This window comes from Mustela lutreola, chromosome 1 (genome assembly GCF_030435805.1).
Source record: "Mustela lutreola isolate mMusLut2 chromosome 1, mMusLut2.pri, whole genome shotgun sequence".
NCBI classification, from domain to species: domain Eukaryota; kingdom Metazoa; phylum Chordata; class Mammalia; order Carnivora; family Mustelidae; genus Mustela; species Mustela lutreola.
The window spans coordinates 95,673,046-95,685,592 of record NC_081290.1 but is presented as its reverse complement, the minus strand read 5'-3'; positions in this window follow the sequence as shown (position 1 = coordinate 95,685,592).

The window sequence follows — 12,547 nt, the reverse complement described above, 5'->3', positions numbered from 1 at the left end:
CCTCTGTTAGCCTCCTTGTACACCTATCCCAGTGTATACCTTACTTTCAGTACAACCAAAATTTGTTGGACAATTATAATTACTTTTGTATAGAACATGTTCACAAAGAATCAACGTGGTGTTGTAGAAAGACTCGGTTATCTGAACACAGATCTTCGAATTTCCATCATGTTACATATAAGTTGGTTGTCTAAAAAAAGTACCTTCTCTTAACTTCCTTTATTTATAAATTGGAGGATTGGATTAGATCAAGGGTTCTTATCCTGGGATTCACAGAACTCTGAAATTTTATGCCCATATTATTTTTATGTATGCATATGCATTTTTCTAGGAATAGTATTCATAACACATCTATTTCTCAAAGGGTTTTGTAAAAAATTATAAGAATGTTCAACTGGGTGGTTAAATTCTCTTGAGTTCTAAAAATATTATGATTCCATTCAGCTGGAAGATGACATGGAGCAGAAAGGATTAGGAAATGACAAGGAAAATATTAGATTCCATATTTTTTTATTTAAACAGTATGAAGGAAAAAATATTTCTAAACCTGCTGTTTAAAATAAATAAAAACCCATAGAACCTTTTTTTTTTTTTAAATGAAGCCCAAATCTACATCTTTGTATGTGAGTGGGAAAAATAATAAATCTGGTCTAACCAAGATCCAAACAGGAGAAAAAATGGTAGAGGAGTAGGGGACCCTATTTCAACTGGTCCCCTGAATTGAGCTGGATATCTGCCAGACCATTCTGAACACCCATCTTGCATCAGCCTGAGATGTAAGAGGATATATCTGGATCTCACAAACAGAGTATCTCTGGCAGTTGGTCTTGAGGTATGAAGTGGGGAGCCATGATTCTGTGGGCAGATACCAGTAGATAAACAGAAGTTGGAAGGAGTATCACTGATCTTACACCAGGAAGGCAAAAGACTCCCACTCTGGGGACTGGGCACAGACTTGCAAACCAGCAGCACAAAGGAAGGGACATTAGAGCAGCCTCCCAAACTGAAACCTGGAGCTTCTGGGGACAGCTTGTGGTTTTAGAAACACAAGGGGCAGAGACATGCCTGGACCTCAAAGTGAGGGCTGGGAATGCTGCTGTGGGGCACACAACCCAGGATGCTGTGGTTTTTAGTGGCACAGACAGAAACAGAGGTAGTGTGGCATATAGAGCTTAGTGAAGAGCAGACTGCGATATCCATGTTCTGAGACAGAGGTTGGGATATGGTCACTTTTGCTCTCTTGAAAGAGATGTGGAAAGCCACCAGGGAAAGCTGCCAGAGAATAAAAGCCCCCCCAAAACAGGTTTTCACTGAGCCCATCCCCCACCCCCCCTTACAGGGGGCAGGGCAACTCTGCCCAAACTGGGTTGCCTGAGTAACAGTACAGCAGGCACCTCCCCCAGAAGACAGGCTGGAAGAACAAGAGGCTGAAAACCCTAAGGTCAATATAAAATAGGTGCATCTTGCTTGGGTTGTGGTCAATAATTTAGACCTTATACATTCCCTCAACTATTCCTCAGCAGAACGACTAAGAGGACGAACCCCCAACAAAGGAAGGATTCAGAACTAATGGATATGGATATAACCGAGATGTCAGAAATTGACTTCAGAGTAACAATTATCAGGGCAATATCTAGGCTTGAGAAAAAATATTAATGACAATATGGAATTTATAAGGGCAGAAATGAGACCTAATCAGGCCAAACTTAAAAATTCTATGAATGAGATGCAGTCTAAACTGGATAATCTAACTGCCAGGGCATATGAGGCAGAAGAATGATTTAGTGAGATGAGGATAAGATAATAGAAAACAAGGAAATTCAGGCAGGATGGGAGAAACAAATTAAAACTCAAGGAATCAAACTGAGAGATATTAGTGACTCAATGAAATGTCCCCAAATCAGAATTATTGGGATCCCTAAGAAGGTGGAGAGATGTCTAGAAGATATATTTGACAAATCGTAGCTGAGAACTTCCCTAATCTGGGGAAGGAAACAAGCATTCCTATTCAAGAGGCAGAGAGGACCCCTCCCAAGATTTATGAAAACAGAGCAACGCCACGAAGTATAGTAGTACAATTTGCAAATCTTAGATCAAAGGAAACAATCTCAAAAGTGGTGAGAGTGAAGAGATTTCTTATGTACAGAGGGAGGAACATCAGAATAACATCAGGCTGTTCACAGAGACCTGGCAAGCCAGAAAGGGCTGTCAAGACATATTCAGGACACTAGATGAGAAGAACATGCAGCCAAGGATACTTTATCCAGCAAGATTGTCATTCAGAATGGATGGAGAGACAAGGAGCTTCCAAGTCTGGCAGAAACTGAAAGAATATGTGACCACCAAGCCATCCCTGCAAGAAATATTAAGCGGAGAGGGGAGAGTGTGACTGTAAAAGAGGAAAGACCCCAAGAGTGATATAGAACAGAAATTTACAGAGACAATCTTTAGAAACAAAGACTTCACAGGCAACATGACAATAAAAACACATTGTTCAGTAATCACTCTCAATGTGAATGAAACAACACAGGGTTGCAGATTGGATAAAAAGACATGACCCACCCACATGCTGTCTACAAGAGACTCATTTTGACCTAAAGATACACCTAGACTGAAAGTGAAGGGAGGGGGAACCATTTTTCATGTCAACAGACCTCAAAAGAAAGCTGGGGTAGCAATCATCAAATCAGACAAATAAGATTTTAAGCTAAAGGCTGTAATAGAGATACAGAAGGACACTGTGTTATGCTTAAGAGGTCCATGCTATCCAACAAGAGGATCTAATAATTGTAAATATCTATGCCCCCAACATAGGAGCGGCCAACTACATAAGCCAACTGTTAACCAAAATAAGAGACATATTGATAATAATATGCTAATAGTAGGAGACCTCAATATTCCACTCTCAGTAATAGATTAACTAAGCAGAAGATCAACAAAGAAACAAGAGCTTGGAATGACACACTAGACCAGATGGACCCCATAGATATATATAGAAAATGCCACACTGAACAATAGAATACTTATTCTTCTCAAACACACATGGAACTTTCTCCAGAATAGACCACATATTGGGTCACAAATCAGGTCTCAACTGAGACCAAAAGACTGAGATTTTTCTCTGCATATTCTCAGACCAAAATGCTTTGAAACTGGAACTCAATCATAAGAAAAAAATTGGAAGAAATTCAAACACGTGGACACTAAAGACCATCCTACTCAAGAATGTTTGGGTCAACCAGGAAATCAAAGAACTTAAAACTATTCATGGAAAGCAATGAGAACAAAAACACATCGGTCCAACACCTATGGGATACAGCAAAGGCAGTCCTAAGGGGAAAATTCATAGCCGTCTAAGCCTCATTAAAAAAAAATAGAAAAATTATGAATACACAAAATTAACTTTACACGCTAAAAACCTGGAGAATCAACAACAAATTTAGCCTAACCGACACATGAGAGGAAAATAATTAAGATTAGAGCAGAGATCAATGAATTAGAAACCAAAAATACAGAAGAACGCATCAATGAAAGTAGAGTGGTTTTTTGAAAGAATTAATAAGATCAATAAACCAGTGGCCAGACTTATCCAAAAGAAAATAGAAAGGATCCAAATTAATGAAATTATGAATGAAAGGGGAGAGATCATGACTAACACCAAGGAAATAGAAACAGTTATTAGGGAGCACCTGTGTGGCTCAGTGGGTTAAAGTCTATGACTTTGGCTAAGGTCATGATCCCAGGGTCCTGGATCAAGCCTCACATCAGGCTCTCTGCTCTGCAGGGAGCCTGCTTCCTCCTCTCTCTCTGCCTGCCTCTCTGCCTACTTGTGATCTCTGTCAAATAAGTAAATAAAATCTTTAAAAAAGAAAAACAGTTATTAGAAATTATTATGCCGTATGCCAATAAATTAAGCAACCTCAAAGAAATGGATGCCTTTGTGGAAACCTATAAACTATAAAGACCAAAACAGGAAGAAATTGACAACCTGAGTAGACCAATAACCTGTAATGAGATTGAAGCAGTGATCAAAAACCTCCCAAAAAAACAAGAATCTAGGGCCTGATATTCTAACCAAACATTCAAAGAAGAAAAAATACCTATTGTCCTGAAGCTTTTTCAAAAAATAGAAACAGAAGGAAAACTTCCAAACTCATTCTATGAAGCCTGCATTACCTTGATCCCAAAACCAGGCAAAGACCCTATCAAAAAGGAGAATTACAAACCAGTATATCCCTGATGAAGACAAAATGATACCAAAATTCTCAACAAGATTCCAACTAATAGGATCAAAGGATTATTCTTCATGACCAGGTGGGATTTATCCCTGGGATGCAAGCATGGTTCAACATTTGCAAATCAACAATGTGATAGAACATATAAATAAGAGAAGACACAGGAACCACATGGTCCTCTCAATTGATGCAGAAAAAGCATTTGACAAAATACAACATTCTTTCTGATTAAAGCTCTTCGGAGTATAGAGATAGATAGAACATTCTTCAGTTTCATAAAAACCATCTATGAAAAGCCCACAGCGAATACGATTTTCAGTGGGGAAATGCAGAGAGCTTTCCCTTAAGATCAGGAACTCTCACCACTGTTGTTCAACATAGTACTAGAAGTCCTAGCAACAGCAATCAGACAACAAAAAGAAATGAAAGGTATTCAAATTGGCAAAGAAGAAGTCATGCTCTCTCTCTTTGCAGATGACATGATACTTTATGTGGAAAACCCAAAATACTCCACCCTCAAATTACTAGAACTCTTACATAAGTTCAGTAATGTAGCAGGATACAAAATCAATGCACAGAAATCAGTTGCTTTCTGATACACTGACAATGAAACTGTAGAAAGAGAAATTAGATCACTGATTCCATTTACAATAGCACCAAAAACCACAAGATAACTTGGAATAAACCTAACCAAAGAGGTAAAGGATCTGTACTCTAGAAACTATAGAACACTCATGAAAGAAACTGAAGACACAAAAAGACAAAAAAACATTCCATGCTCATGGACTAGAAAAATAAACATGTTAAAATGTTTGGTGCAGCCACTTTGGAAAACAGTGAGGAGATTCCTCAAAAAATTAAAAATTTCCGTATAACCTGGCAATTGCACTACAGGGTATTTTACCCCAAAGATAGAGATGTAGTGAAAAGAAGGGTGTGCACCCCAATGTTCATAGCAGCAATGTCCACAATAGCCAAACTGTAGAAAGAGCTGAGATGCCCTACAACAGAACGAATGGATAAAGAAGATGTGGTCCATATGTATAATCGATTATTACTCAGCCATCAGAAAGGTTGAATATACAACATTTGCATCAATATAGATGGAGCTGGAGGAGATCATGCTGAGTGAAGTAAGTCAAACAGAAAGACAATTATCATATGGTTTCACTTATTTGTGGGACATAAGGAAGATCATGGAGGACATTAGGAGAAGGAAGGGGAAAATATCAGAGGGGGAGATAAACCATGAGAGTCTATGGATTCCTGAATCAAACTGAGTGTTTTAGGGGGAAGGGGGGGAGGGCGATATCTGTGTTCTGTGGTGGGTATTAAGGAGGGTACATATTGCATAGAGCACTGGGTGTTATGCACTAACAATGAATCATGAAATTACATCAAAAACTAATGATGTACGTACTGTATGGTGACTAACATAACATAAAAAAATATTTAAAAAATTAAATTAAAAAAAAAGATCCAGGGGCACCTGGGTGGCTCAGTGGGTTAAGCCGCTGCCTTCGGCTCAGGTCATGATCTCAGGGTCCTGGGATCGAGTCCCGTATCGGGCTCTCTGCTCAGCAGGGAGCCTGCTTCTCTCTCTCTCTCTCTCTCTCTCTCTCTCTCTCTCTCTCTGCCTTCTCTCCATCTGCTTGTGATATCTCTCTGTCAAATAAATAAAATCTTAAAAAAAAAAAAAGATCCAAAGAGAGAGACTTTAGTGGTGTTTTTTTAGAATTATAATCCATTTCAAGAAAAAAAAAATGAATCCAATAATCATTCCTGGCATGGTTGAATCAGTAAGTTGTCTTTAGTTTGGGAAAGAAAAGGTAGAAAATTATTCGTTGCATTGGTTGACCTTGAATCTTGCATCCAGTTAATTTTAGAGTTCAGATATCCCCGTATTAAAAAGTCATTTTCTTTTCTCTCAAATAAATAACTGAAAAATCTGAAGCTTCCAATCATGTGGAGCTATGGGATTGCAGGGGAAATAAAGAGCTTACTATCTTTCAATTCCTCATATTTAAAAATAACGATATCTTTGAGGGTAGTAACAGAGTGCCTGTATCCTGATCATATGATGAGATGACCACCACAGTGAGTACAGCAGGGAGAATACTATTTAAACTGATCTCCTTAATTACTTTTCAAAGGTACAGAAAGTTTCAATGAGAGATCATCCGCTTTTTTTTTTTTAAGATTTTATCTATTTATTTTCCAAAAAGAAAGAGAGAGAAAGCACACAAGCAGGCAGAGAGGCAGGCAGGCAGAGGCAGAGAGAGAGGCAGGCTCCCCACTGAGCAAGGAGCCCGACGTGGGACTCAATCCCAGGACCCTGGGATCATGACCTGAGTCAAAGTCAGCGGCTTAACCCACTGAGCCACCCAGGCATCCCAGAACATCTGCTTCTTATTAGGATTTTCTCCACAGCCAAAATTTTATGGAAGACAATCTATGGGATCATAGGAAACACTCAATAACATTGTCTGGATTTGTTAATTGTGTATGGGATCTGTCCGTGAACTATATACTGTTAGCATTAGACTGGATGCATGTTTGAAAGAAACAGATTTTTTCAGGAGGATTATGATCAGTATTACAATGAATTTAAATTAAGCCAATTAAATAAACCAAATTTTCCAAAAAGTAATGAGTGTTTCTTTCTATAATCAATATCCATTCACTATAAAACCTGTTGCATTTTGGCTTCTCCACTTCGAGCACCCCATCTTTGTTCCCTCTTTCTCTCTACAAACCTGTTTTCCATCATTGGTTATCTGGTAATCTTGTCACCAATGTTAATGATTATTTCTGAGTGATTGACTTTTGTATCTATTCAGAAGAAACTGCTGATATACAGCTCTTTTTTTTTTTGTGACTGTATCTTCTATTACTTTCTATGCTTATTTATTTACTCTTCTGATTCTGGTCCATCCGCCTTACCTCTCTTCTACCCTTTAAATATGGGTTTTGCACTAAGATATTTTTAATTCTCCTTCTATTCTTTCTAAAATTCCTTCATGAGTGATCTCATTATGAAGGGTTAATTCCAGGTGGAACACAATCAAATAGCTCTCATATATTTACTAAAGTCATAAAATATAATTGAAAGGAAATGTGGTTATTTAACAAACAGGTCTAAGATAGTGAAGCAACCTAAGATGCACTAGTGAGAAGGGGAAATGAGACTGAGGCCCTGGTATTATGATTCTAAATGCAGTCCTTGTTCCATTTTATAAGGAACTGAGCAGCACAGCTCAGAGAAATAAAGATGGAGAAGGAAGGCAAACAGCCATAAGTGAGATGGCACAGTACACTTTAGTTGAAGGCAGTTAGTTAGACAAGAGATGGCTTTAGGTGACAGTTTGTTTAAATGATTATTTTCCTTTCATAACTAATATTTCATGTCACCGTTTAGTTTGTTCTCACTTCCAGATAGGCTTTTGTCATGGCCTCATTTCTCTTGGTTTCTTGAAATACCCTAATGGCCTTCCAAAATTTTTTTTCCTTTGTTTCTTTTTTAAATGTAGGTATGTTTAAAAATTTAAACTACATGCACCAAGGAAACTTTCCTAAGATATTTGTATTTGTAGCTTAGTAGAATACATAACTTAACTGTCTTCTGAGTAGTATAACTTTATTTCCCTCCATTGGTACTAGTAATAATCTATGACCCATTTCCTAGGCCGCTTCACAAGTTTCCATTTGCACTGGCTGCACCGTGCCTGAAATACTCTTCCTAATACTCACATTGCACTTTCTTTATTAAAAAGTCACTTTCTCAGTGAAGCCTTCCCTGATTACTTGTCTAAGATTTGGCCCCCACCCCGTCAGATCCCCTTCCCTCTTTTATTCTTTGCATAACACTTACTTTATCTCTAACATACTATATACTTTATTTATGTATTTTGCTTTTCATCTGTCTCCCTGAGGGCAGTGTTGCTTTGTTTTATTTACTCTTACTTTTCCAGTATTAGGAGAAGTCCTGGATCCGGGCAGGTACTTGTAGTAGGTATCATTGTGTTTTACACAAAAACCTGTTTAGTTTGGTGAGATCAAATGAAAAAAATACACTTCTAGAACAAAATGAAAGAAACTGAATTTCTTCATCAAAACCCTAAATTAAGATATCAGAGGAAAGAATGTCTACATAAACTTGAATTCTGTCTTCCACTTTAAAATCACTCTCTTTACTGACAGTCTTTGCTCTTGGAATCCTAATTAACAATTCTGCCCTTACCTTCAGTTGTCATTTCAAAACACTGAACACCTGAGATTTTAAGTGTCTGTTTTTGTTAGGAAACAAATGCTTCTGTCAGTGCTGCCAAATTCCAGAAAAAAAAAACCAAGGAAACAATGTTTTTCTATTCCTTTTTATGTTTCCTTTTGAAACAAAATACAAGTAACAAAGAAAGTGTGGGTTGTTTTCAGAATTCATTACCCAGGCATAAAGAAATTCAGATGTCAGGAAGCTGGCATGAATCCTTTCCATTCTTGCTCTCAGAACACAGTTGGAGGACGAGGTCAGCTGGCAACTGATCTTTATTTTTCTTATGCATTTTCTGATGGCTCTTCAGAGAAATTTCAAATATGACTTTCTTCATTGCAATGTAAAAAGTAAAAATTTTCAAAAGGTAAGAAAGATCATCAGGATTGACCCATTCACCTAAACCTAAACCAGAATTTATAAAGGTAGATTTTGATCTTAGGAAAGGCAGAAAGTTTCATGGTGTTAATATATTTTTGAATCACATACTTCCTTTTTCTTGCTGGATGTGGTGGAAAAGAGCATAAGCTTTGAAGGTAGACAGATTTCAGTCTCAACTTCAGAGTTAAGAAGCTGTGTCTCCTAGTATAAATACTTTTACCTATTAATTATTAGTGTCCTATCCTGTAATTATGCTTGATGTGTATATTAGGGTCCTTTAGTATTAAATAAGGTCATTTTTTATGATGTATATGATAAAGTAGGTAAATAGATACTTAAAATTACTCCTTCCCTTAACACACACAAATACACACACACTCGTCTTATAACTTGTTAATTTATTTTGCTTAATTACTAATTTAAAGAAAAAAGTGGTCAAGGAATTTAAATTCCGTGTTCTAGCCCTATCCTATTTATTTAGTATAGGCATTTTGGCAATTTTCTGATTTTTAAATTTATTTTTATTTTTAATAAACTTTATAATGTATTATTAGTCCCAGGGGTACAGGTCTGTGAATTGCCAGGTTTACACACTTCACTCGCCATAGCACATACCTTCCCCAATGTCCATAAACCCACCAACCTATCCCTCCCCCCTCACCCCCACCCCTCTCATTTTGTTTTGTGACAGTAAGAGTCTCTTATGGTTTGTCTCCCTTCTGATCCCATCCTGTTCCATGTATTCTTTTTCTACCCCTCAAACCTCACACATTGAATTTCCACTTCTTCATATCAGGGAGATCATATGATAGTTGTCTTTCTCCAACTGACTTATTTTGCTCAGCATAATACCCTCTAGTTGCATCCACATCATCACAAATGGCAAGATTTCATTTCTTTTGATGGCTGCATAGTATTCCATTGTATCCATTCATCTGTTGATGGACATCTAGGTTCTTTTCATAGTTTGGCTATTGTGGACATTGCCGCTATAGACATTTGGGTACATGTGCCCCTTTGGATCACTATGTTTGTATCTTTAGGGTAAATACCCAGTAGTGCAATTGCTGGGTCATAATCTAGCTCTATTTTCAACATTTTGAGGAACCTCCATGCTGTTTTCCAGAGTGGTTGCAGCAGCTTGCATTGCCACCAACAGTGTAGGAGGGTTCCCCTTTCTCCGCATCCTTGCCAGCATGTCATTTCCTGACTTGTTAATTTTAGGCATTCTGACTGGTATAAGGTGGTCTCCTATTGTGGTTTTGATTTGTATTACCCTGATGCCAAGTGATGTGGAACACGTTTTCACATGTCTGTTGGCCATCTGGATGTTTTCTTTGCAGAAATGTGTGTTCATGTCCTCTGCCCATTTCTTGATTGGATTATTTGTTCTTTGGGTGTTGAGTTTGCTAAGCTCTTTATTGATTTTTGGATATTGGCCCTTTATCTAATACACTGTTTGCAAATACCTTCTCCCATTCTCAGTTGTCTTTTGGTTTTGTTACCTGTTTCCTTTGCTGTGCAAAAGCTTTTGATCTTAATGAAGTCCCAATAGTTCATTTTTGCCCTTGCTTCCCTTGCCTTTGGCAATGTTCCTAGGAAGAATTTGCTGCAGCTGAGGTTGAAGATGTTGCTGCCTGTGTTCTCCTCAAGAATTTCAATGGATTCCTTTCTCACATTGAGGCCCTTCATCCATTTTAAGTCCATTTTCCTGTGTGGTGTAAGGAAAGGGTCCAACTTCACTTTTCTGCATGTGGCTGTCCAATTTTCCCGGCACTATTTGTTGAAGAGACTGTCTTTTTTTCCATTGGACATTCTTTCCTGCTTTGTCAAAGATTAGTTGACCATAGAGTTGAGGATTTATTTCTGGGCTCTCAATTCTGTTCCATTGATCTATGTGTCTGTTTTTGTGCCAGTACCATGGTGTCTTGATGATTACAACTTTGTAATAGAGCTTGAAGTCTGGAATTGTGATGCCACCAACTTTGGCTTTCTTTTTCAATATTCCTTTGTCTATTCAAGGTCTTTTCTGGTTCCATATAAATTTTAGGATTATTTGTTTTATTTCATTGAAAAGAATGGATGGGATTTGATAGGGATTGCATCAAATGTGTAGATTGCTTTAGGTGGCATAGACATTTGCACAATATTTGTTCTTCCAATCCAGGAGCATGGAACATTTTTCCATTTCTTTGTGTCTTCCTCAATTTCTTTCATGAGTACTTTATAGTTTTCTGAGTATAGATTCTGTGCCTCTTTGGTTAGGTTTATTCCTAGGTATCTTATGGTTTGGGGTGCCTTTGTAAATGGGATTGACTCCTTAATTTCTCTTTCTTCTGTCTTGCTGTTGCTGTATAGAAATGCAACTAATTTCTGTGCATTGATTTTATATCCTGACACTTTACTGAATTCCTGTACAAGTTCTAGCAGTTTTGGAATGGAACCTTTTGGGTTTTCCATATATAGTATCATATCATCTGCAAAGAGTGATAGTTTGGCTTCTTCTTTGCCAATTTGGATGCCTTTAATTTCTTTTTGTTGTCTGATTGCTGAGGCTAGGACTTCTAGTACTATGTTGAATATCAGTGGTGATAACGGATATCCCTCCCGTGTTCCTGACCTTAGCGGAAAAGCTTTCAGTTTTTCTCCATTGAGAATGATATTTGCCATGGGTTTTTCATAGTTGGCTTTGATAATATTGAGGTATGTGCCCTCTATCCCTACACTTTGATGAGTTTTGATCAGGAAGGGATGCTGTACTTTCTCAAATGCTTTTTCAGCATCTATTGAGAGCATCATATGGTTCTTATTCTTTCTTTTATTAATGTATTGTATCACATTGATTGATTTGCGGATTTTGAACCAACCTTGAAGCCCTGGAATAAATCCCACTTGGTCGTGGTGAATAATCCTTTTAATTTACTGTTGAATCCTATTGGCTAGTATTTTGGTGAGAATTTTCGCATCTGTGTTCATCTAAGATATTGGTCTGTAGTTCTCATTTTTGATGGGATCCTTGTCTGGTTTTGGGATCAAGGTGATGCTGGCCTCATAAAATGAGTTTGGAAGTTTTCCTTCCATTTCTACTTTTTGGAAAAGTTTGAGGAGAATAGGAATTAATTCTTCTTTAAATGTTTGGTAGAATTCCCCTGGTAAGCTGTCGGGCCCTGGACTTTTGTTTGTTTGGAGATTTCTGATGACTGTTTCAATCTCCTTACTGGTTATGGGTTTGTTCGGGTTTTCTATTTCTTCCTGGTTCAATTGTGGTAGTTTATATGTCTCTAGAAATGTATCCGTTTCTTCCAGATTGTCAAATTTGTTGGCATAGAGTTGCTCATAGTATGGTCTTATAATTGTTTGTATTTCTTTGGTGTTGGTTGTGATCTCTCCTCTATCATTTGTGATTTTATTTATTTGGGTTCTTTCTCTTTTCTTTTTGATAATTCTGGCCAGGGGTTTATCAATCTTATTAATTCTTTCAAAGAACCAGCTCCTAGTTCCGTTGATTTGTTCTATTTTTTTTTGGTTCCTATCTTATTGATTTCTTCTCCTGCTGTGTTTAGGCTTTCTTTCTTGTTCTTTCTCCAGCTCTTTTAGGTGTAGGGTTAGGTTGTGTACTTGAGACCTTTCTTGTTTCTTGAGAAAGGCTTGTACCACTATATAT